This window comes from Salmo trutta, chromosome 17, assembly GCF_901001165.1.
Source record: "Salmo trutta chromosome 17, fSalTru1.1, whole genome shotgun sequence".
Taxonomy (NCBI): domain Eukaryota; kingdom Metazoa; phylum Chordata; class Actinopteri; order Salmoniformes; family Salmonidae; genus Salmo; species Salmo trutta.
Window position 1 is genome coordinate 50827708 of NC_042973.1, and position 27470 is coordinate 50855177.

General features: G+C 43.8%; 1 protein-coding gene across 3 annotated transcripts in view; it reads left to right on the plus strand.

Moving 5' to 3' along the window:
* Positions 1-627: 627 nt before the first annotated feature.
* The window catches only part of LOC115152359 (prickle-like protein 1), a 46026-nt gene continuing 19183 nt past the window's right edge, over positions 628-27470 (plus strand). The window contains exon 1 of one of the 3 annotated variants that reach the window (XM_029697148.1): positions 628-1263. The gene's annotated coding sequence lies outside the window, so the exon portion shown is untranslated. Of the gene's footprint in view, positions 1264-18934; positions 19038-24244; positions 24779-27470 lie in introns of those variants that run through there. The other 2 variants (XM_029697147.1, XM_029697145.1) reach the window with 2 other exon arrangements.

Sequence of the window (27470 nt, forward strand, 5' to 3'; positions counted from 1 at the left end):
CACACTAAAATACTTTGAACATGGTTGGGTGGAGCTCTTTAGTATATCTCTTGTTTTTCAGAGGAAGAGAAATGGGAAAAAGAAACACACAGAGAAAATATATTTAATTGAAGTGCAACGCCATGGAGAAATTGGCTACACATCCGTCTGGTCCAGATGAAATCTGTCAGAGCGATGCACTCCCGCCATTGAACTCTGCAAACTGTGTGCACACTGGTCGAGATTGATTGACAGGTTTTGGCTTGCAGAACCTGGTCTCACTTATGATGCTTTCACACGGGCCGAGACGTGACGGTCAAGTGGGTCATGACCTGGGTCAAACAATGACGGAGCTCCTTATTCCAATGTTAGGGTCAAAGGTCCTCCAATCAGAATCATCCATTTGTCACACGTATAACACACATCTAGCGTTTAGCTTTGATGTCCCATTTTGGAAAAGCGATGTGGTCCCAAAGACCTTAATACTGACCTAACGTTTGACCTTTTGGGGGTTTGTTTTAGAGTCAGCCTAGCTCCAGTCGTTTTGGTGTATGCTAAGTGATAACAATCAATTATAACATATTGCACTTATGCAGTGCTTTTGCAGATGCTAGTCAATGGGGTGGAGAATGCTGGAAAAGGATACGCAGTAGTGGGAGTGAGTTCACTTACCAAGAAAGAACAGTCCTGCAGGTTTCATAAGAGAGGGAGAGGGAGAGAAAGAGAGAGAGGAAGATTATTTTGAACTTAATCGCAGGCCAATTTATAAATTAAACGAATTAATCAAATAAATAGCCTACATTTCGAATGACTAACCCTCTATGATATACAATAACAAACACTCTGGAAGAGTCCCAGTAAATGGAAACAGGAGTGAAACTCGCGGTTAAATCTTCAATGTTTTCCAGACTACCAAGAATTCCATCCGTCTCTCTCTCTCTCTCTCTCTCTAGGATTGGTGGGGGTTGCTTGTTTAAGCCAATTGGCAGAGAGCGATGCTAATGTCATATCGGTGTTGGTCGTGAGTTGAGATCATTACGAACGGGGCGCTAGTGAATTTATCCGGAGATGCGGTGACATTCGTAGGTGAACTTTACAAAGTAGACCCTTCACTCGTTTTGCCTACAACATGCAGTCGCCAACATTTGGACGAATCTAACCGCTCGGTTCGGGACAAGTCTACGGGACAGCGGTGCGCTTTCTGGACATTTCATCCTATGCCAATGCGACGTAACGCGAATCGTTTCTACAATTCAAGGAATATTGGTTCTGAACTCTTTGGGGGTAAGGGTACCATTTATGTTGCGTCCTTGTATCAGTGTATTTCACTTCGTTTAACTTTTAAGAGGCTGAATTGAGCTCCCCGGTGAAATGTGTTTCTTTAATTCTTTATCACGAGTAGCCTCACTTTATTAGGCTACTATTCACAAGAACCATTGGGCTATTTTTCATCTAGAGAAGTGCATTTTCTATCAGATGCTCTATCATTTTTAAATGTATTGCTGTTGACTATGAAAGCTTGTCGTCATTTATTTAGCAAGGGTCCGAGAGAGGGCTTTCTATATCCTATGTTACATATCAGATATGTTATTCATAATGTTTTCAGAATCCCCATGGTCTGTTAATCATTATGAATGCTTTCCAGAAATGAAATAGCCTAGCCTAATGGGCAATTAACACAGCCTAACAGTCTAAATAAGATAACAAATACTTTTCCTTCTCAGTGGTGGTCTTAGGAACAAACCCTTCCTGTATGTACTTGTGGTAATGTGGTCTTAAATATAGTGGGTGCGTGTGTCGAACTTCGAGGTGTGGAGGCCCCCTGGGTTCCAGATGTATGGACTCAGCTGTTGCCTGTCACTTTCGTGACAACTGGTCGGCCAGGCACTGTGACTGTGGCCGCTGCTGCTGCGCTGTCTGTCAGTCAGTCTCTCCCGGCGCAGTTCCATCGAGTCGAAACGAGCCGCCGTGCGCTCTGCTCAGCTAGTGAAGGGAGAACGTGTTTACTTTACTCTCTGTTCACAGTGTCACTTTTCAGTCCTTTCGTGTGTTTGACATTCTTGGTGGATGGATATGCTGTTAACTAGACTCTCTCAATGAGGGAACACTCATCACAATATTTTATGAGTGCCAAAAAAGGCACCAAACACATGGAAGTTTATGTTATATTTCATTTACAAAAGCTTTCCTTAAATAATATTTGCTCCCAACAGGGGACAGTCAACATCAACACAAGCCACTAAGCCTGTATGCATGCTCTCTCCGGAGGCTTGCAGTGTATGTAGCCTAGTGTGGCTCTGTGGTATTCCCTGGGTTCAGTTTCTGTCCGAGGGAGAGCAGGACGACGCACGCACGCACGTGTGGGCAAGCACACTGACATGAACGGACCCAGGCAGACTGGCTAGAAATCTGTCATTGTGACCACAGCTGGTAGGCTGCATGGGGGAAAGAAAAACACTGATAGCTTTATTGGCATGGGAAACGTGTGTTTACATTGCCAAAAAAAAGTGAAATAGGTAAAACAAAAGCAAAATGAACAATCAGAAATGAACACTAAACATTACATTCACATAAGTTTCAAAATAATAGAGGCATTTCAAATGTCATATTATGGCTATGTAGTCTCTCGCTCTCTCGACGCATCTGCTGATCCCAGCACAGCCCTGTTTAAACCCTGTCGGCTCAGAGAGGTGAGAAAAGACGGACCAGTTCTCACACTTCAGATTGGTGTCTCACGGTGTTATACATGAGCAGTTCTAACTGAAGGTATTCTGTCACTCTGTCTTATTGGACACTTGGTTAGTCAGTGATGGGGTACAAGCCATTTGGGGTTGAGTTAGGGTGATCTCTGTCCATGTGAAAGTTATTAGTGAATCCGAGAGCAGAAACGTGTGTGTGTGTGCGAGCGTGTGTACGAGCGTGTGTTGCTTGGGTAAAATAGGGCAAGGGGGGCTCAGAGCAGAAATCAAGGTAGGGGTGTCACCTAGTGGCCAGAAGTGCCACTTACTGCTTTGGTTGGCAGCTTTTTGGTCAGCTCATCAATGGCATTTAACGATGACATAACCACACTGAACAAAAATATGTCTTAGGTCAGTTAGGATCACCAATTTATTTTAAGAATGTGAAATGTCAGAATAATAGAGAGAATGATTTATTTCAGCTTTTATTTCTTTCATCACATTCCCAGTGGGTCAGAAGTTTACATACACTCAATTAGTATTTGGTAGCATTGCCTTTAAATTGTTTTAACTTGGGTCAAACGTTTCGGGTAGCCTTCTACAAGAATTTTGGCCCATTCCTCCTGGCAGAGCTGGTGTAACTGAGTCAGGTTTGTAGGCCTCCTTGCTCGCACACGCTTTTTCAGTTCTGCCCACAGATTTTCTATATGATTGAGGTCAGGGCTTTGTGATGGTCACTCCAATACCTTAACTTTGTTGTCCTTAAGCCATTTTGCCACAACTTTGGAAGTATGCTTGGGGTCACTGTCCATTTGGAAGACCCATTTGCGACCAAGCTTTAACTTCCTGACTGTTGTCTTGAGATGTTGCTGTAATATATCCACATAATTTTCCTGCCTCATGATGCCATCTATTTTGTGAAGTGCACCAGTCCCTCCTGCAGCAAAGCACCCCCACAACATGATGCTGCCACCCCCGTGCTTCACGGTTGGGATGGTGTTCTTCGGCTTGCAAGCCTCCCCCTTTTTCCTCCAAACATAACGATGGGCATTATGGAATTTTCCAAGTTGTTTAAAGGCACAGTCAACTTAGTGTATGTAAACTTCTGACCCACTGGAATTGTGATACAGTGAATTATAAGTGAAATAATCTGTCCGTAAACAATTGTTGGAAAAATGACTTGTGTCATGCGCAAAGTAGATATCCTAACCGACTTGCCAAAACTATAGTTTGTTAACAAGAAATTTGTGGAGTGGTTGAAAAACGAGTTTTAACTCCAACCTAAGTGCATGTAAACTTCCGACTTCAACTGTACACCATACACCAACGAATGTCATTGTGATTTCCTGTGATATAATATTCAAAGTTGCTTATATATGAACTATTATATACATTTCCTCACAAGCACATCTCTTTTGGCCTAGACTGAACAGCAGAGTTCATTTCGCTGTTTAGATCATCTAGGAGGAGAAATGAAATCTGTAGAAACCAGGCTTGCTTACAATGGTTTGCAGAGGGTGCAAATCCTCTCTTATGAATATGCCGTTATTTATGGAGAAAGGATTAACTGAGAAAAGGCACAGGAAAGGGTTTCTGGACCAGCCCCAAACGTCTAGTAATGTTTGGATGTCTCATTTTGGAAGATTTATCTGAATACCATGAATGTATTTATTTTTCCATCTAATATGAATCCGAATATAATCCAAGAAGGAAAATAAAAGTTTGGGTTTGTTATAAATTCTCTTGGACATGGTCTTGGAAACATTGGAGCTGCACCATGGCCAACTGAGTGCCAGCTCAATAAATCATACGTTTGTAGAATAGATAGTTCTTCATTAGTTTTTTATTTGCAGCAGTGTATTGTTCAGTCCTCACAGGATCAGGATTGTGTAGTTTATAACCCTGCCTGCTTATTCTCATACAAATACCCCAAATTACAGTAAATTAGGCAGGTCCCAGATCTGTTTGTACATTATTGGCCTATATAGCCAACTCCTATGATTTTTACTAATCGCCTGGTCCCATATCTGTTGGCACAGTATAACCAATTCTTAATGTCGTTGTCAATGCCAGTAGGAGTTGGCTATACAGCACAAACAGATCTGGGACCAGACTACTCAACTCAAGTAGACCTTTCATCCTGTGAAAGTGACCGGTTCCATCACATTAGTGCTGTGGTGTGCCAGTGCATTAGTGTGTCATCAGCTAGAGGTGTGGAGAACTGAGGACTGATCACAGACATGAATCCAATCTTAGACATAAAGTCAGACACGTCGGCGTGTGTGTGTGTGCGCGCACGCGTGTGTGTGACAGACCCACAGAAAAGTGTGTGTTTGTGCACGTTTGTTTGTGTGTGTGTGTGGGAGCGAGTGTGCTACTCACGTGTGTGTGTGTGTGTGTGTGTGTGTGTGTGTGTGTGTGTGTGTGTGTGTGTGTGTGTGTGTGTGTGTGTGTGTGTGTGTGTGTGTGTTGTGTGCGTGTGTGTGTGTGTGTGTGTGCGCGCGCGGCAGCCGTCTAGCTGAGTGCGAATGAGCAGAAATGTAAGCCCCGGTGCCTGTATGTGTATACGTTTCCTCTGTTGATTTAATACCCATAGCGGTGAAATGTACACAGAGCTGTGTTTGTGCAGGACTGAATGAATCACCCTCACGTCCATGTAAATCGCTCTCAAGCCAAACACTCTGGCACTGGGCTGGCAGGCTTTTATCCCCAGACAGAGTGTGTGTGTCTGTGTCTGTGGGCTAGGCCAGCTCTCTGCATGCCTGTCGAATGGGCTAAAAGCAGTAGGGTATTTCCATGTAAAAATCCCCATGAGCACTAACATGTGAAGTTCATAGGTTCATCACATTTGGTGTCAAATGAAAGCCTGAGAGTCAATATTTTTGAGATAGTAAGTTGTTCAACCATTTTCCATCCAGAAAATGTGTAATACGCAATGGCTTTGATTTCTGGTAAAACATATGGAAAATTGGTCTTCGAAAACGTCTTAAAAGGTAGAAATACATGAACACAATAATGTTGAAGTAAAGACTCTTGCCAGCTAATATCAACATTTACATTTAGCTTGGGAGAAATTATTTGCCGTCTATAAGTTGAATAAATATTGACTAGTGTCTTTTCATTCTGTTACCAAAAACACACATATGTTTAAGATATATTCCGAATGTCTCTCCCTCATGAAGAGAAAGGATAATGCAAGTTCACAGAAGTAACAAGTAAAGGGAGACCTACCAATTAGTTATAGTGTTTTTTCTGATAACAATTTGGTTTAGGATTTATTAAATGATTAAAAATGCATCATTCTGTTGCCAAATCATAACGGTTTTCTTTCTCTTTCTGTTGCATGGTGGTCAAAGCAAGAGTGTGAAAACAGTCTGGACAACCCCTCCCTCTTTCTCTCCCTGTCCCTTCTCTCTCTCTCTCCAGTTAATGTAATCTCTTATTTTGGAAAGAGGGACCATCAACAGGGAAGAGAAAGGAGGTACTTGACAGAGCAGCAATATTTAGATGTTGACCCGTAATTTATTTATTTTAGCCTTAATATTATTAATTTTAAAAAACACCGCAAAACCTTGTCAAATGTGAAAAAAATGCAGAGGTCCGGACCTCGGTGTCCTCATATGTAGCTACGGCCCCGAGAGAGAGAGGCTGTGAGCTGTGGGAAATAACCTAGTATTTCATGGCCAGACTAGGGAGAGGTGGAAGTCAAACCATGACTGTCAATACTGCAGAGTGACTGCAGAGCCCGTTGGTGGCCTCGGCCATAAACAGCTTGTGGTAGGATGGCGGGGAGCTGAATGAATTGTGACTTGTTTAAACGCTGGTGGTCCCTACACACACACGGTCACTCACAAACTCACTTCATGTAAACTGCTGTGCTTTGCTGCTTGAGTTATCATTTTTAGGGCAGTGCAGCTAGAGTGTGCTCGTTCAAAGAGAGGCGATTAAGATGCACTATTATCACCGATCTTCTGTAGTAGTTTAATCACAGGTTTGCCTCATGTTTGCTTTGTGTTGAAGATGTTCTACTTTAACTTTGAACTGAAACAGTTACACTAGCACAAGGTCCTCTCTAGGAGTTTTATCATAAATGTATGTTTTCTTTGCGTTTCTTTCTCAAACTTCCATCTCCCAACCTGCTAAAGCTAAGGCCATGTGAGATCTGCCTGCCTAAGCTGTGCCCCACATTGAATTAACATGCTTAGCATTTTTGTAAAGTGATTAAAGGTAGTTAGTGATTTAGCACTTCCAGACACAACTCTGTTTATTAGGAGTTGCAGGATGATGTGGGGGGGAAAAACAGACTTGGCACACACATTGGAGTTTTATGCCATACCAGATCTGTGGTGCTATAACCACACATGCACACACACACACAAACAAACACACAAAAGTTTAATGCCCTACCAGATTATCTGTTGCTGCTAGAACCACACACACAGCGTAATTGTGGGTATAAACATCAGACAACCACAATGATGAAAGTCATACTCCAGCTCACACACACATATTTCATTATTTCCCCATACATACTCAAGATGCCCAGTTCTGAGGGTGGAATCTTAAAACCCATTGACGCATACAATCATGTATTTGTGACCATTGTTGAGTGGTCCCTGCAGCGTACGATCTCAAATATGTGATTGGAGCAGTAGCAACGGAACGTATGGCGCAACAAACACATCTAAACACCATTGTTGTCTGAACAGCATTTTTATATTTTTTTGTATAGAGATGGAAAATAAAGGTCTTAACTTTATTCCTCAATTTGACCTTTTATTGTAAAAGATAAAAGCGAACATCATCCAAGCGTCACACGGAACACACCCACAGCCAAACTCATTCCAAAAACCAGTCTAAATAACAAAACATAGGTTAGCGACCTAACAGCTAGACTAGTTTCCAATGTACCACATCTCTGGTGAGCACAAGAGACTAATGTAATGTTGTTTAGAAAAGAAATGCGTGTCAGCTAAGCTAACAGCAGCTAAATTCTTCATGATGGCAGCCATGTTTGTTTATGTTTGACTTGGAGAAAACTCCCTAGTACCAGACTGCTTGTCACTATAAAACGCAAATAAACAAAGTCAAAGATGGCTGCGCTCATTGCCTGAAAATATGAACTTAGTTTTGCCACTTTTCAGCATATTACAAAGCGTCAATGTACTTGTTACAGTGTATACAAGAACCGGAGCACATGACTTGACAAGTTTACCATTTTTGAACAAATAACAAAGCAAATACATTTTTTCACCTCGCAGATCATCACACCAAATACAAGCCTACCGCCTAGCCTAACCGTAGTGCGAAAGCTAAACAGGGATGAAAACATTTTAGGGGGGTTTTTCAAGTCCATAGGGGGTAGAAATGGGGGAAGGTATCATAGGGGGATATGATGCAGGAAATATTACTATGATGGGGGATTTATCAATAAATGGAGGGCAAACACAAGAGAAGTTTATATGCTAAATAAAAATAAACCCCCTGGAAAGGGGGGTCTGAGCTAGCAACCCTGAGGTACCAAAGTTACAATCTGATGCCGCTTTCAAAACAACTGGGAACTGGGAAATCTCAGACTTCCGACTTCAGTGCGTTCAAGACAACTGGCAACTGGAAAAAACGGTCATCCAACTCGGATTCCAACACGGGAACTCTGGCCTCTTTCTAGAGCTCTGACTTTCCGACCTGAAGATCATTGATGTCATGATTTGTTTGATACCCTACTCAATAAACTGGATGCAATCTATCACAGTGCCATCCGTTTTGTCCCCAAAGCCCCATATCCTACCCACCACTGCGACCTGTACGCTCTCGTTGGCTGGCCCTCGCTTCATACTCATCACCAAACCCACTGGCTCCATCTACAAGTCTCTGCTAGGTAAAGTCCCCCCTTATCTCAGCTCACTGGTCACCATAGCAGCACCCACCTGTAGCACGCGCTCCAGCAGGTATATCTCTCTAGTCACCCCCAAAGCCAATTCCTCCTTTGGCCGTCTCTCCTTCCAGTTCTCTGCTGCCAATGACTGGAACGAACTACAAAAATCTCTGAAACTGGAAACACTTATCTCCCTCACTAGCTTTAAGTACCAGCTGTCAGAGCAGCTCACAGATCACTGCACCTGTACATAGCCCATCTATAATTTAGCCTAAACAACTACCTCTTCCCCTACTGTATTTATTTAACTCCTTTGCACCCCATTATTTCTACTTTGCACTTTCTTCCACTACAAATCTACCATTCCAGTGTTTTACTTGCTATATTGTATTTACTTTGCCACCATGGCCTTTTTTGCCTTTACCTACCTCCATTAACTCACCTCATTTGCTCACATTGTATATAGACGTATTTTTCTACTGTATTATTGACTGTATGTTTGTTTTTACTCCATGTGTAACTCTGTGTTGTTGTATGTGTCGAACTGCTTTGCTTTATCTTGGCCAGGTCGCAGTTGTAAATGAGAACTTGTTCTCAACTTGCCTACCTGGTTAAATAAAGGTGAAATAAAAATAAATAAAATACATTTTACCAAGTTCATAGTTGTCTTGAAAGCACCATAAGTCATTCGAGTGAACCAACCCTTGTTATAACATCTTTGGTCTGACAGAAGCTTATGTGACAACCCGGCCCGCAACAAGAGTCGCTAGTGCGCGATGGGACAACAACATCCCTGCCGGCCAAACCCTCCCCTATCCCGGACGCCGCTGGGCCAATTGTGCACCACCCCATGGGTCTCCCGGGTCGCGGCCAGCTGCGTCAGAACCTGGACTCGATCCAGGATCTCTAGTTGCCACAACAAGCACTATGATGACCACGGCGCTAGTCGGGAGGCCCTTCAAAAAAGTATTTTACACACATCACATATGTGTCCATTAAAATCTATTCAAGAATCGGAATGCATGATTTGTCACTTAAAAACATGTAAATAAAACAGTAAATACATTATGATCCATACATACATATGGTGTGCTACAGCAGAAACGACAACACGATATACAGAAAATAATGCGCTTACTTTGATAGGTACGCACACAATTTGTAAGAAAAAACAACTATGAAAATGGTGCTGGGGGAAAACGTTATTCTGTTCTGACTAGACATGCGCAATGTCTTCATACTTGATCCGGGGAAACACTTGGGAAGTGCTTGGGCCCTCGTTGAAGAGAGAAGTTTGTCCGGCTCAGTGAAGCCTCAAACATAAATTGTCCGCAACAGTGAAATGGGCTACTTCTTATGAGAATTAACGAGGAGGCGGAACACACCTCAATTCAAACTGTTGTTAGAAAATAAAACTTGTTCGAAAGTCATTTGAAATTGACAAGTTAAAACACAGCCTATAGATAATTAGCAGGCAGCTTGGCTTGGTTTAAGGGCAGGGCTGGTAACTGTCCTGTTGCGTAACAATCACATTTTGGAACAGTGAGCGCATTCTGCCGTCACGCGCATGAAAAAAACTCACGTTGGGGCAACGGTATGAGATATTTGGTACTCACATGTGAAAAGGTTAACCTGATATGCGCACACTTAAGTTGATGATAGCATAAATCACGTGTTGATTGCAATGGGGCATTTGCGCATAAACTTAGATGGAAAGTTGGTCCTGTCCAACCTGATCCAGACACAGACTACACACTTAGACAAAACGGTGCTATCGAGAACATTACATGGTCCTTTGGCTGTCCCCATAGGGGAACCCTACAAAGAACACTTTTTGGTAGCAGGTAGAAGAACCCTTTTGGTTCTAGGTGTAACCCATTTTTGGTTCAATGTAGAGCTTTTTCTACACAGGGTTCTACATGGAACCCAAAAGGGTTCTCCTATGGGGACAGCCGAAGAACCTTTTTGGAACCCTTTTTTTCTAAGAGTGTACTAGCCCCATAGGAGGGCCTGTTTTTCCCTTCTCCTCATCTATGGGGTTCCAAGTCTTACGTGGCCATCCTTCCAAATCTTGTCTCGGTATGTGAGAAGCCTGGGCTTCAGAGGTTATGGGGTTCCTACTAGTAATCACAGTAGCATCACAAGGATAGGAGAGGAGAAAAGAAAACATCACCCTGAGACAGTCATTAAATAACACAGCTTATTTACCTGAACCCCAACAGGAAAGTAATCTAGCGCCTTCTGTCCCTGCCGGACCCCTGGCTGGAAGTATGCAAAACACTCTTCCCCTCCCCTGGTTCTTCCTGTGTTTCTCATTCCAGACCCGCCGGCTTGTAGTCCAGCCCCCGGTCTGTTGTCAGTCAGGAGAGGTCATGTCAGGGAGAACTGATGATATGGAAAAGGTCAGGTATTTAATGGATTCAACTGGGTAAGGGGGTTTATACATGCAGCAGTGAAGGTATTTTCTGGGATTTACTAGGTTGCGAGCTCTAGTAGACAATGCAAGACTTTTATCTAGAATTTGGGTGTTAATAGAACTTATGTGAGACGTTCATTTTGCCTATAGGCCTAAAGTAAGTGTTGATGAGGTGTCTTCAGTGGCTGGTAACATACATAGTGGTCTGGTCACATTGTCATTATTTAGCCAAAATGCATAATGATGATGCCAAAAATGACAAGGCATAGAATGGAATGATATTCAGCCATTCTAAATGGTTCTGAAAAAGAATCATTAGATTAAAGCCCTAAAATGAGCAGACTTCTTCATCAAGATTTAAAGCGGCCACTTCTCATGCATTCCTCCGATGTCTTATACTGCTACTCATGTGAGATCATCTCTATCTCCTGGTCCAGAGATAATTCTCTAGTGTGATCTTCCAGCACACGCCTGCCGATAGCCTCCAGTGTGTGTGTCTGGCCTCCAGCGCCAGAAAGCCATTGCATGCTTATATAGCCACTTGACCTCATTCACCATTCTCCATGTGAAACTCTGAATTAGATTACAGTCCAGAAGTGTGGTTCACTGATTCGTGTTGCGTGGATAAACAAACATAGAACAGTAGTGACTGAGGAGAGGTTCTCACAGGCCCTGCACGGGAGGAGAAAAGGAATGCTACAAAGGCAGCAAACTGTCCCTTACTTCCTTCCTCAATGTCTTGCATGGTCCAATATCCTCCTCCTGACATAAGCAAGTGAGTTCTCTCTCACTGCACATAGATGAAGTAGTTTGCTCTCTCACTTTCTTTCTGTTACGGGTCATTTCCTCCTGAATCAAAGATTATGACACCGTTGAGGGTGTCCGCTGATCCAGGAGAGAGCGATGGCATAGTCCATCCCCTCCCTGCCTTCCCCTTCAAATTAGTTGACAGTGAGATAGAACAACGGAAGGCCTGTGTAAGATATCTCTCTCTCTCTCTCTCTCTCTGAATTATCAATAGCAGCCCATTCAGGGCTCCCTAACACTTGTTGTGGAGCAAACATCTTGCCTTCCAGTTGATCATTTATGCAGGACATGAATCATCTCATTGCAGTAGGCTTCATGCTCCCCATGTATTTTCCTTTGTGTGCTAGCTAGTGTTTACCCCCATGTTGTGAATAGACTTATCTTTTGTCATCTGGTGGAAGTGACTATAAGCCACAGTTGAAGGTGGGCTGGAGGCTAACCTAGAGGTGGGTCAATATTGACGCTAGACTAACTGAGGATGACATACCTAGCAGAGTAAACCCCAGGGCCACAATAGCCCCAGCCAGATGACAAAGAGAGGTTTGTTTGCCCTGCTACGACCTCCATGGCAGCTCCTAGAGTGTAGAAGAGCGAGAGAGGAGTTCAAAGAGCTGAGGCTTTGTTTGGTGCGCTCACACTGTCTTCCTGTTCTGACTGTTAGGGTGGTGGCAGCAGCACTAGCTCCAGATGTAGATGTAATGCATGGGGTGTGTGTGTGTGTGTGTATGTATGTGTGTGTATGCACACGCATGCGTTTGCACAACCACACTAGCACAACCACAGTACAGTCAGCTCAAAAGATCACTCAACAAAGCAATCAACATAATAACATTTCCTGAAGGCAAATTAATAACAATTTGTTTTTCATCGAATTGCCATTCAAATGTTGCGAAATTCTTCAGCATGAGTCCACAAAGCACATTCCCACATGGTAGACCGTGTCATTCCTTAAAGTTGATTGAAACGTTTAGATGTCATTAGTGACCTTAAGAAGTAACAGTTCTAACAATAACACAGAGACGCTGACAGAAGAAAACACACATAGCCGGTGTCCCAAATGGCACCCTATTCCCTACGTAGTTCACTCTAAAGGGGAATAGGGTGCCATTTGGGATGCAGGCATAGTGTTCTGGGTTCTAAGAATAAGCCCTGCGCCATGGAAATGACATACGTAATCTGTGAGGTGATAAGACAGGGGCTGGTGTCCTGTTTTCCATTCCTCACATAGCCTAGCCTGCACACTGTTGAAGCTGAGCGTTCAGCTTAACCTCCCGGGCCCAGGGCGCTATAATGGTTATAGCTTGGCCTCCGTCGGCTATGTCTGTTCCTCTGTAATCTCCCAGAACCAAAATATTGTGTGCACTAACTAGCTAGCTACACACTTTGAGTCAGCATAATATTTATTTTAACAGTCCGTAATGTTCTTCTGACTCAGGGTTCTGTGGTCTCTCAGCAGACTTCAGAATGGCTCTCTGAATGGATCTCTCTTAAAGCTCAGACACACCGGTAGGATTGTCCAACGTTTGCCTGCCGACAGTACAAAAGTATGTGGACAGCCCTTCAAATGAATGGATTCGGCTATTTCAGCCACACCCGTTGCTGACAGGTCGAGCACACAACCATGCAATCTCCACAGACAAACATTGACAGTACAATGGTCTTACTGAAGAGCTCAGTGACCTTTCCAATAAGTCAGTTCGTCAAATTTCTGCCCTGCTAGAGCTGCCCTGGTTAACTAAGTGTTGTTATTGTGAAATGGAACTGTCTAGGAGCAACAATGGCTCAGCCGCAAAGTGGTAGGCCACACAAGCTCACAGAACTGGATCGCCGAGTGCTGAAGCGCATAGCGTGTATCGTCTGTACTTGGTTGCAACACTCACTACCGTGTTCCAAACTGCCTCTAGAAGCAACGTCAGCACAATAACTGTTCGTCAGGAGCTTGGGTTTACATGGCCGAGCAGCCGCACACAAGCCTAAGATCACCATTCACAATGCCAAGCGTCAGCTGGAGTGGTGTAAAGGTTGCCGCCATTGGACTCTGGAGCAGTGGAAACGCGTTCTCTGGAGTGACGAGTCACGCTTCACCATCTGGCAGTCTGACGAAGTAATCTGGGTTTGGTGAGAACCATGAGCCTCCTAAGTCAATGTACCCAGAGGAGGACAGAAGCTAGCTGTCCTCCGGCTACACCATGGTGCTACCCTAAAGAGTGCTGCTGAGGCTATGGTAGACCTTCATTGCAAAATAGTGTTTTTTAATCTGTTATTTGGTTACGTGAATATATTTACAATCGTGGCCAAAAGTTTTGAGAATGACACAAATATTAATTTTCACAAAGTCTGCTGCCTCAGTTTGTATGATGGTAATTTGCAAATACTCCAGAATGTTATGAAGAGTGATCAGATGAATTGCAATTAATTGCAAAGTCCCTATTTGCCATGCAAATGAACTGAATCCCCCAAAAAACATTTCCACTGCATTTCAGTCCTGCCACAAAAGGACCAGCTGACATCATGTCAGTGATTCTCTCGTTAACACAGGTGTGAGTGTTGACGAGGACAAGGCTGGAGATCACTCTGTCATGCTGATTGAGTTCGAATAACAAACTGGAAGCTTCAAAAGGAGGTTCAAAAGGAGGTTAGAATTATTATTATTCTTCTGTCAACCATGGTTACCTGCAAGGAAACACGTGCCATCATCATTGCTTTGCACAAAAAGGGCTTCACAGGCAAGGATATTGCTGCCAGTAAGATTGCATCTAAATAAACCATTTATCGGATCATCAAGAACTTCAAGGAGAGCGGTTCAATTGTTATGAAGAAGGCTTCAGGGCGCCCAAGAAAGTCCAGCAAGCGCCAGGACCATCTCCTAAAGTTGATTCAGCTGCGGGATCGGGGCACCACCAGTACAGAGCTTGCTCAGGAATGGCAGCAGGCAGGTGTGAGTGCATCTGCACGCACAGTGAGGCGAAGACTTTTGGAGGATGGCCTGGTGTCAAAAAGGTCAGCAAAGAAGCCACTTCTCTCCAGGAAAAACATCAGGGACAGACTGATATTCTGCAAAAGGTACAGGGATTGGACTGCTGAGGACTGGGGTAAAGTCATTTTCTCTGATGAATCCCCTTTCCGATTGTTTGAGGCATCCGGAAAAAAGATTGTCCAGAGAAGACAAGGTGAGCACTACCATCAGTCCTGTGTCATGCCAACTGTAAAGCATCCTGAGACCATTCATGTGTGGGGTTGCTTCTCAGCCAAAGGAGTGGGCTCACTCACAATTTTGCCTAAGAACACAGCCATTAATAAAGAATGGTACCAACACATCCTCCAAGAGCAACTTCTCCCAACCATCCAGGAACAGTTTGGTGACGAACAATGCCTTTTCCAGCATGATGGAGCACCTTGCCATAAGGCAAAATTGATAACTAAGTGGCTCGGGGAACAAAACATAGATATTTTGGGTCCATGTCCAGGAAACTCCCCAGACCTTAATCCCATTGAGAACTTGTGGTCAATCCTCAAGAGGCAGGTGGACAAACAAAAACCCACAAATTCTGACAAACTCCAAGCATTGATTATGCAAGAATGGGCTGCCATCAGTCAGGATGTGGCCCAGAAGTTAATTGACAGCATGCCAGGGCGGATTGCAGAAGTCTTGAAAAAGAAGGGTCAACACTGCAAATATTGACTCTTTACATCAACTTCATGTAATTGTCAACAAAAGCCTTTGACACTTATGAAATGCTTGTAATTATACTTCAGTATTCCATAGTAACATCTGACAAAAATATCTAAAGACACTGAAGCAGCAAACTTTGTGGAAATTCATATTTGTGTCATTCTCAAAACTTTTGGCCACGAATGTAGAATAAAAAAGATAACTTTTTTATGTTTTACTATTTTTATTTTGATGAAATTCACTGAGGATGGTCTTCCCCTTCCTCTGAGGAGGAGCTTACACTGTGGATGTATACATAGAAAATGTACGTAATTGCTCCCCCATGTGGGGGTTCGTGCTCTCTGATTGGCTCAAAGTCAAGTTGTTGGCCACTAATGAGCATTGCGATTCTACAAGTAGAATCAGTAGATTCATCGCTACCGGGTCGGTACACAGCAGGTACCGCTTTTGTTATAGTAAGAGAAGGAACGGCCTCCCCCTGTGATAAGTACCCATCAGCAGTCTATCGGCAGTGAGATTCTTGGTGTGTTTCATGAATTACCCCTCTGTGGCGGCCTCTGACCTCTTCTGTTGTCCACAATGCGACCCCCAGCTATAGACAGGCCTGGACACTGGTCCCCCGAGCCCAGCCCAGGGCCATGGTCAAACATAGCTGTCTACTCAACCGGCGCAAACTGGCTGGTGACGATGGACGTCTCATACTTCACCCCTGGCCCCTGGACAGAAGTCTAATAATGGGGTCTGGGACTTCTATGTCCCCTGAAGCTTAACCCTAGCCCCCTCTCTAGGCTACCTGTGACCGCTAGCTAGCCATCCACATTTAGAGGTGAAGAGGTCAACATCAGAGCCAGGGGAGGAAGGCCATGGGGGCTATGGAAGGAGGGGTATAATTCAGCCTCTTTTCCTTTCTCTTCTTCTTTCTGTTCTGTTTTTTACTACCACCTTAATGAGAATGAAGCATCCCTACTGACTGTGTCAGAGGTCCCTCTGTGCAGTGGTACTGGAGCATGTTAAATTAGCCTGTTATAAAATACTGTAGCTAACAGAGCCAGTGTTCCTCCAGGAATGTTAATGATTGTGTTAAGAATGGCGCCGGAGCTATTATATGGAAGAGTGACACTCCGCCAAGCAAGCAGATGTGGCGAAAATAACTAAATTCCTATATTCCATCTGAAAAAATAACATACAATTTACGTAATAAACCCTTTGAATTTACTGATGTCTGGGGGGGACTTTCAGCAGTTTCTATAGTTGTCACCTTAGCTGCCTCATTATTTTCTTCATTAATGTATTATTATTATTATTTGTTTTTGATGCATTGGATGTGAAGGTCATTCTGTCTCGTTTTTTCTTGTTATTAATCATTGAAGTTAATACCGGTAGAGGGGAGGGAGAGGGGTATGCATGTGTTGGGGAGGGAAGGGTTTTGCACAATGTGCTCCCATGTAGCATGCTGTGTAACGGAACATTATCTGTGTCATATTTTGCTGATGATTGTTGAATTGTAAAAAATGACAATAAATATACTGTTAAAAAAACCCGAATAGCACCGGAGGGGATGGCCGCCATTTTATGGGCTCCTGACCAACTGTGCTATTTTGTGTGTTTTTTGTTGTTGTTTTTTTAACATCATTTGTCCGCCATCGTTTCATATAACCGAAAGGAGCTTCTGGACGTCAGAACAGCGATTACTCACCTCGAACTGGACAATGATTTTTCTTTAATGAGTTGGGCGCGAAGGCCATACTGCTCTTCCCAAACCAGGCCCATATCCCTGACATTCATATGAAGAGGAGATGCTGTTACAGAGGTCAAAGAGCCGGATGCCTGGTGAGACTGCATTGACGAGTGGATAATCCGCCTTTACCCTCCATTCTACTGGCGAACATGTAATAACTGGAAAATAAACTGGATGAGCTCCGTTCGAGACTATCCAATCAATGGGACATAAAAAACAGTAATATCCTATGTTTCACAGAGTCGTGGCTGAACAAGGACATGGATAATATACAGTTAGCGGGGTTTTCTGTGCATCAGCAAGACAGTACAGCAGCCTCCGGGGGTGGTGTGTGTCTCATTGTCAAGAACAGCTGGTGTGCAATCTCTAATATTAAGGAAGCCTCAAGGTTTTGCTCGCCTGAGGTAGAGTACCTCATGATAAGCTGTAGACCACACTATTTACCAAGAGAGTTTTCATCTATATTCTTCGCAGCTGTCTATTTACCACCACAAATCGATGCTGACTACAGTCAAGGAGCTGTATAAGGCCATAAGAAAACAAGAAAATGCTCAACCAGAGGCGGCGATCCTGCAGGAAAACTGAAATCCATTTTACGTCACTTCTACCAGCATGTTACATGTGCAACTAGAATTTTTTTTTTCTAGATCACCTTTACTCCACACACAGAAACATGTAGAACGCTCTACCTCGCCCTCCATTTGGCAAATCTGACCATAACTCTATCCTCCTGATTACTACTTTCAAGCAAAACTTAAACAGGAAGTACCAGTGATGCACTCTATACGGAAGTGGTCAGATGAAGTGGATGCTAAGCTACAGGACTGTTTCGCTAGCACAGAATGGAATATGTTCCGGGAATCATTCCATGGCATTGAGGAGTAATACCACATCAGTCACCGGTTTCATTAATCATTTCTTCGACGACATCATACCCACCGTACGTACATATCCCAACCAGAAGCCATAGATTTCGGGAAACATCCACACTGAGCTAAAGACTAGAGCTGCCGAGATAATGCCAAGAGTGTGCAAAGCTGTCATCAAGACAAAGGGTGGCTACTTTGAAGATTTTCAAATATAAAATATATTTTGATTTGTTTAACACTTTTTTGGTTACTACATGATTCCATATGTGTTATTTCATAGTTTTGATGTCTTCACTATTATTCTACAATGTAGAAAATAGTAAAAATAAAGAAACCCTGGAATGAGTAGGTGTGTCCAAACTTTTGACTGGTACTGTAGATATTCCCTCGACTAACCCGTACCCCTTCCCATTGACTCAGTACCGGTACTTGTATATAGCCTCGTTATTGTTATTTTATTGTGTTACTATTTTTCTTTTAGTTTATTTAGCACTTTTTTTTTTACTTACTTTTTTTAATACATTTTAATACATTTCACTGTAAGGTCTACTACACCTGTTATATTCGGCATGTGACAAATGCAATTTTATTGTATTTTATTTGTGCGTTTGATGGGATCCCTGACTGTGCTGAGAGAAGAAGTGTTTAACTGTTTCACTCAGAGTATTGTTGAATGCCATAGTTTGCCTTTTGAAGGCCTTGTGGGTTGTCGGGAAAACGCTTCCATGTGTGGGAAGGAAGGGAATGGATAATTTTTTTATTTTATGGCCTCCTTCGTTACAACGACTAGCCTCGGAGCGCTCACACCCTGGCGGGTTCAACCAGGCGGTCCAGAAAATGTGCCAGTTTAGCTTTGGGCTAGAAACGAACAGGAAATGGTTTCCCTCCTCCTTGGTGTGTGGTGTGTGGTGTGTCTGTGTGTGTGTGTGTGTGTGTGTGTGTGTGTGTCCCTCACCATGCAAGTGGATAAAGTGTTTAACTCGGAGGAGAGCTGGAAGAAAAGTAAGTCCCAGATGTGTGATATGTTTAGTTGCAGTTGTTTGTCTTTTTGTGTGTCAAATGTTGTGGGTTGTGTGTCCTTCTGACGCTGAGGTAGAAGTCTGGTCAGAGGTTAGTCATTCTCAGAGAGCAGGAGTTACATCCTGAACCTGGATGTTGACCCACTGAGTGCTGCTCCAACAGGAACAGAAGCAGGAAAACTAAAAGTTGTCTCTCAGATAAGGAAAGAAATAGCCTTCTTCAAAAGAAAGACATTTGAGTTTCATGTTCACTTGCTATATGTCATACTGTATACATGTTTACTCACCAGAGTTCTCACAAACTCACCAGAGATCTCAGCTTAACCTTAACCGAACTGTTGAACTGTCATTTTAAAGTCAACAAGAGCAGGACCACACATGACGGGCTTCTTCCTTTTGCTCTGTTGCTATGGCAGCAGCTTTTATGCTAGTAAGTGTGTAGTATACTTCCCATTTAGCTTTAGTCTCTGCTGTGTGTAGTATAAGACATTTTCTTTCAGCCCTAGTCTCTGCTGTGTGTAGACTGCCATGGTCCTTTGTTCAGTGATAGTGTCCTCAAATAAAGGTTGTTCCTCCCTTTAACAGCCCCGAGGAGCTCTGTCGCTCTATACTTCCCATTGTATCCAATGAGCTCCCCACTTTACAACTGGGTGAGAGGCTGTCAAATTGAGGGTGAAATACGATGACCAACCTATCCCTGACTATCATAGGATACATCCCAAATGGCACCCTATTCCCTATTTAGTGCACTGTTTTTGACCAGGGCCCAAACATTTGTGCACTATATAGGGAATAGTGTGCCATTTGGGATGCAAAACTAGATTGTACTGTAACAGTGTTGGTGATGCAGTTAGACAGGAGTGTTGGCGTTATAAAGTGGCGGCACATCTAGACTATGTATATTGCCCCGAGATGTTTTGACAGGCCACTCAGAGATGTGTTATGTAGGCATTGCTTTTGCAATGCAATTCAATGCCATTCAATGCAATTCAATGCAATGCATGGGGGAGTTCCATGATTGGAACAATATCCTGGTACTCCAGTTACATCTAAATATAATGGAATAGAATATCTCTGTGCATTGCATTCCTTTACATACTTGCAAATTCATTTGTTACATATTCCCTCACACTGCCTGACATCATATACTAGAAACCTTATTTTGCTTGTATAACTTAATACCATTATGGACTGTAATCCATTCGCAGTCAAGGTTTAAAAGTTCAGATGCAGCTATTGCAAAAATAGAAATAAAAAATGATTTTGTAATATTTTTCATTATGATTAATGACGCTCGCTGGAGGGATAAACCACACAATAATCCCTTTCAGAAAGGTTAAGTGTATAACACATTTATAACGATTACTTAACCAAATGCCCAATCCACAACATGACATTTAATACCAATGTATTTTGACATTAAAATAGCCAGGCAGCGATGTGCTCTCGCTGTTCTCAATGCTCTGTGTTCAAATGCGCCGGCGATGTGCCTGCCCAGCTGTGTGAACTGTTAAAATGGGTTATCTGAGGGTTATAAGGCTAACGAGCCTCTAAGCCCCATCCCACCACCGTCTGTCTGACTTGGGTTCGTCAGCACCCATCTAGCTAAGTCAATATCAACGCTGCCTGTTCCACCAATGACTGTTCTGCTACTGTAGCTCCACCACCACTACCAGTTGACCTTTTTCTCCCTCCTCTTTCTGACCCCTTTTCTCCCCCTCTTTCAGTGCGTAAAAATGGATTGTTATTACAGTAGAGTGATAGGGGTTTATGGGGTTCATTTATCTTTATGACTCTGGGGCTTTGTGTCAGGCTCCTCTCCTGGTGATACCCTAGGTGCATTGGCAGGTCATTAAAAGCCTCGAGAATGAGACAGTCAGGCTTCTAGCTTTTATGATAAGGTAACTCACACATCACTGGGTGCTATTCTCAACAATGGGCCCTGAACGACGACAGTAAACTGTAAACTAACCCTAAACTGCCAGGGTATACTACACTGCGCTGGGCACTGCGGGGGAGAGGAGTCCCATAGCCGAGATTGTCATGACCTTCTCGTTGCCCCTACACTGTTTCTGCTTTATAGCCTCTGTGATGGGGGTAGAGTTGAGGATATACGATAGGCTATATGCCACTTAGCAGACATTTCTATCAAAAGAAGCCCGCAAGAAAAGCAGTGCACGTTGTTAGTATGTGATCCCTGCGGGAATTGAACCCACGACTTTACCAACTGAGCCGCACATGACCACTAGTGTGATGACGTGAATTGCGATACGTAGGTCATGAACTCATACGACTGCACAGTTGTGAAATATTTGACTGGGCATCTTACAGCCCCGTGGGATTGTGCTTGCTACCCCAGACTTTTTGGTTTTACGAGTCCGTGTTCAAGGGCGAGGCCAGTTTGACCACTGAAGAATGTTGTGTGTTGTTTTATTATTGTTTGGTGTTGGTCCTGCCTCCTGACTCTTGACGTTAGTTCTGTCCTGTCATTGTCGAGGCATGCTATAGCTAGACTCTAACTGGAGGGCAACGACAGCGAGGTGAGCTTGTGGGGTGTCGTTTAACTGCATTAGAAGGTGATACAGACCAGAGACCAGGTGTGAGGTGCAGCTTGGTCAGGTGTGTGTGTGTGTGTGTGTGTGTCTGGAGCTGTAAAGCCCCCGGTGGTAGACATTTATGGATGACCCCTAAGGGTCACAGGTCAGGGGTGTGTGGAACACATACACAAGTGAGGGATGCTGGGCTTGTCTTGTGGTCAAACCTTGAACTGTGAAATTGTCAGAGACCCCTTTCTAACAATAGAGTTGTTCCGCAGCCAGCTTCAGAATGGAAGAAAATGTTTTTCTTTTTTTATGTACTGTGTCTGGTAGAGTGGAATAAGAAACATTTACATGAAAGACATGGCCGAAATGGTTTACGTCTTTTGACATTGACTTGAAATTATGTATTGATAGATTCAGTCATGAAACTTAAGAGTTGTATAATTGATGAAAGATTGGGCTCGCGAGTGGCACAGCGGTCTAAGGCACTGCATCTCATTGCTAGAGGCGTCACTACAGACCCTGGTTCGATTCCAGGCTGTATCACAACTGGCCGTGATTGGAATTCCCATAGGGCGTCGCACAATTTTCCCAGCGTCGTCCGGGTTTGGCCGGGGTAGGCCGTCATTGTAAATAAGAATTTGTTCTTAACTAACCTACCTAGTTAAATTAAAATTGAAAAAAATAAAATGTATATGGATTCAGGCAAATTTCAGAGCCGCATTGAAGTGACTTGCAATCCACGAGTGCCACTGCAACACTCTTCCATGTGCATTGGCCCTTTGAACCAGTTAGTCAACTTTCTTCCAATCAAGATGAGAAGGAAGTCTGACAATTTCAATATCGCCACATAGCCAACGTAGAAATCTACAGTCATATTTCCATAGTTTGTAGATATTACATCCCGTTTAGTGACTTTCTGTTAAAACCACTTAACAATTTCTATCTGTTTCTTATCACTATTCTATAGAATTCCTGTAACTGATGTTTTTCCAACTCAACCTTGTCTTGGTCTGAATAACCTGCAGGCAGGATGCAGAGTTGTCCCTCCCTCTATGACTTGCTAATGAGGCAGGGGCAGAAGGTCATTTGGGTCAGTACAAAGGGTTGTGGCCTGCGCTGGGACCTGCTGTGTGGTGTCAGTGGGGCACCCCGGCCTTGGCTGCAACAATGGCTTTGTCCACAGACACACACACACACAGTACACACACTCAAACAAAAGCATACACACACTATTCTTTTCAGTGAAATCAACAAGCATCCATATTAGGATAAAGCCTGATATTTCCCTAACTCTGAGGTGGCTAGGCCTGCGGTGTCCCCCATAATGATGTAGCTAGGAACTTTGTTTAGACATGGACAGACCTCCAGCCACCACAGAGGAAGCCCAGGGTGACAGTCTCCACAACCTCAGCCTCAGCCTGAGGCAATAGACAACAGGAAGAACTTCTTCACCTTTTACACATTCCTTTCCTCAGGACAGGAAGGAGACAGAGAGGGAGAGGTCAACAGTCCTGTGAAGTTGGGTTCAATTTCATTTCAATTCAGCCAAGTCAGGGAGTTTGGAATTTCATTTTACTTCCTGAATTGACTGAATTAAAATGGAATTGACTCCAGACCCGCTGTCCTGCTTGCTCATATCTGGGGGAGTTTCTGTCAGTTGTTCCTTAGTCAAAGGCCACTGAACAGAGGCAATACACAACACTCAACACATCATACATTCGGCACAATGGTTCCAGCACGTTTGTCAGTGAACCGGTGCCAATGTAACCTTTCAACCCTACACAGATTTCGGAGCTGAAATTGTAAGCTTGTGACACTTAGAAAAGTTTATTATCCTCTCTCTGTCTAAAATGTCTGACCTCCTACCCCCTGAGACTAGCTGATAATAGAGCTTCCTTGTGGAAGTGGTTCATTTGTATTGAGACCATAGAGACTACTTTTGTTATTCTTATGTAAAGCACCCCTGTGGATTGAATCCAGAGTTGCATTATTCTTTCTCTGTGATGGGGTCTTGCTCACGTCATTGTTGACTAGGAAAGTAAGGGAGGACTTTCAGCAGGCAGTCGTTCAGTGTCGTAGGGGACAGGGAGAAGTGGTCAATGGTCATGTGATGGGAAATGTTTTCTTGGCACACTCAGACTGAGACTGCATGCATCTTACAACACTACCCTCCTTAAAGAAGCATAGGTCACACTGTGTCACATCAGAAAATACAAGACGCGAGGTTCTAATAAAAGAAGATAAACAAAACCTGGAAACAACACTGAACACTTCCCACAGTTCCTGCAACCGTTTTAATAGGGGAAGGAGATATAGGAATGTCATGTGAGAGCCATTGTCGCTGTGGGGTTGACCACCATCAGTCTGGTGGTAACCCAAGCTGTGGCATTTGTCGCTGATGCAATGTGATGTGATGCACTCGTCGGTGAAAGAGTTCCTGTGGGGAAGGCTCACTGGTGGTTCTCATTTGATGAGTGTTTGAAGTGTGAGAGGAGGGTCACCAAAGGGCGGAGACACCCTGAGCCTGGCCCTGCCTCTGAGTGGCTGGGTTAGGGGTTAGGGGTGGGAAGAGGGGATTTACGGAGGTGGGAGAGTGTGGGAGTAGTGGGATGATCATCTGGTTGAACAGCCCTCCACACACACCCTCAAACAGTCCGTTTACACACAGAGAACACACACCTCTGGTTTTACAGTCTTTCCCTACTTTGATATGGAATGTGGCTGTGCTGACAGCTCTGGAAGAGGGAGAGAAGGCAAAGGAGGGGGGGGCTAGGCTGCTGTGAGCCTGTTACTGTCCTGGATTTAGTAGAGCTACAGTAGAGGGAAACTGGAGAGAGGAGAGGAGGCTCCTGTCTTGGATTGTGAGTTACAGTAGAGGGAGACTGGAGAGAGGAGAGGAGGCTCCTGTCTTGGATTGTGAGTTACAGTAGAGGGAGACTGGAGAGAGGAGAGGAGGCTCCTGTCTTGGATTGTGAGTTACAGTAGAGGGAGACTGGAGAGGAGGTTGAGCCAGCAGAAGCTGAAAGAGGAGAGGTTGCTGTCCTGGATCTTTGAGCTACCGTAGAGGGAGATTGGAAGAGGAGAGGCTGAGCCGAGAGCCATGTAGCCCAGAGCCAGTGGAGAATAACGGACAGGATTTAGTAGTGATAAGAGCCTGCTCAGGAGAGCTTTCTGCACAGAGGTAAGACCACTAAGGGCTCCGCCAAAGGAACTTTACAATAGTGGATAAAAAAAAAAGCTGATTTTCAATGGCATGTATCCTAGTTGTACCGGTATTGCATAAAAAATACATTTGACATTTAAAATGGGATACTTTGACATTTTTAAATGTCTCACACTTAGCGGTGACTTCTAGGTGTAAAATGGATTTAAATAGTGATTTTAACTGTTTTATTGGTAAGATGGTCGCATTTTTTAATTTTTTGTTGTTGTACTCAGTCCCTTCCTTTTAGGGGAACAAATGATTGAATATGCATGCATTCTAAGTGGTGTGCTAGTATGGACATTGGTGATCAGAATTTAGGCTTGCTGAGTCTGAGATTTTGGGTCCTGTAATGCTATATGAATTTGATCAGTAGGGTGGTTGATGTTGAGCCAGCCGTGTGACAGCTGCATGTGTGTTGAGAACCGGGTACAGGCCAGGCAGGCTGTCGCGTGCAGGTGGTCCTTCTCTCAGTCCATGGCAGGCAGGGTTAGAAGTTCTGAGGGTTAGGAGTTCCCTCTCTCACACCCATTTGATCTTGGAATAACACCCCCCCCCCGCGATGGCGGGAGGCACAGAGGTCAGCCAAACTGTAGCCTGCCAGCAACTCTTTGATATGGGACAGACAGGGTTGTGAGAAACTCCTATTTTAAAGATGATGTCAATCGTATTCTCCTGGTATTTTCCAGATTACTCTTCGTAAAATAACTTGGACAGTTCTTTCCGCTCATGTTTTCCATACATTGGATAGTTGGATAATATATGTATTGGATGACACGTTTTTATTTAATTCATGTGAAAAGATTGCGGAGTTGATTCACAGAGATCCAATTATTTCAAATCTGAAATACTTGTACCTTTTCCAAATGGTTTATATGTAGGCTAGTGTTTCTTTATTTAAGTGCCAGGTATCGTACAAGGGGCTGGTTTTATCAAGTGCCAACAGGTGACAAGTCGTAATCTGAGTACACGTGTTCATTTGATTTGAGATCATCTGTTCTGCACATCGTGACTAGAGAAACATCTTGTTCGACAGACGGAGAGAAAAAAGACTTGTCTGAATATGAACTGGAGAACCTGAGACTTTTGAACTGAATATATTGTTTTCTCTGCAGGGCCCATCCTTAATGACACCAGCGCGCACTACTTTTAGTGCGCTACTTTTATGGGCCCCGGTCAAAAGTAGTGCACTATATAGGGAATATGGTGTCATTTAAGGATGGACCCTAGGTCTACTTGCAGAGAAAACAATATATTCAGTTCAAAAGTCTCAGGTTCTCCAGTTCATATTCAGTGACACACATGTAGACCCTATCCAGAATGAGTCTGCGGGTGAGTCTGCGGGTGAGTCTGCGGGTGAGCCCGCGCCGAATCAGACATGTACAGCCCAGACCCGCTGACAGAGTCGCGTGTGATCCGTGTGCTTGTTGGGTTGTGGGCTTGTCCGTCACGCGTCTCTTTGAGGAATTATGACAGTAATTCAGACCAGCAGCTGGTTGTCTTCCCTCTTCCTCTCACAAAGGGTTGTTTGTCTAATGTAGTAGATTATTTTCGTGTGCATGTCTACACAATAGTATCTATATTTGGAGGACACCTTTTCAATCAATGAGTTTAGACAGGGGATGCCATTGAACTGAGTGGCTGCCAATCATGACTCGAGGTTTAAATGATCTTGCGGGACTGTCACTTTCATTAAATCTGCAGTGAACATGAAGCATATGTCCGGACACTTGTGGTATCGCCTCTCTATCCTGGCTCTATGGCAGTAGCACAGCCCCTGTCATTTTCCTCATACCATGACTGAAGTTCACTCTTCATTGTAATCCTTGGTGCATTTAGCATTTCCATAGGAGTCAATAGTCACTGGTTATCCCAGCATGGTCTACCTCTAACCTGCCAATCCCCCCTCCTCCCATGCTACCCAGACCCCTGCAGTCTTGAATGTTTAACAGCCTTTGTAAAGATTCTTGTTAATAACATGGCTTTACTTTGGGAGCCTCGGATTCATATCTGACTGATTTGCCAAAACGGAGACCTTGTAGCCCCCAGCCGGGAGGGACTGGGTGGGCGGTGGGCGAGAGGGGGCCACAGGAACTAACCACAAGTCCCTTGTGGGTGCTATCTTTTCAACTCAGCCCGTAAAGGTTTGAGAGTTTGTCAGAATTCGGTGTGTGTACGATGGCTTGTACAGTCAGTCAGTAGATTTGAAACAAAGTTGGCTGACATCTGAGGTGAGAATTAGCATACATGCCGATGTGGTTCAAGGAACGGCGTTGCTAAACACATGAGGTATTGTCTCAGTATCCTGTATTCATGTTTCACCTATCTGGATCTGGCTATATCTCAGACTTGACATTCTTCTGAGGGAGGTCCTGCTCTGAGAGATCAGTGAAGAGAGGCTTCGTCTCTGACATGTGAAAGCAAACATCTCTCTCGTTCTCTCTCTCCCTCTCTTTTTCTCTAATGAAAGTCATATGTCCCCCCCCCCATAAAGCAAAGCCCATGCTGCTACAGTCATGTTCGCTCTCTACTCTGCTCTACGCTCTGGCTGACCTTTCTCTATAGTTAGCCTCTATCTCCCCAACACACTACACTCTGGGTCCTCAAACAAGGCCACATGTTTTAAAGTTATTTCAGTCTCATTTGCAAGTCAATAGATGTGAATAGAACG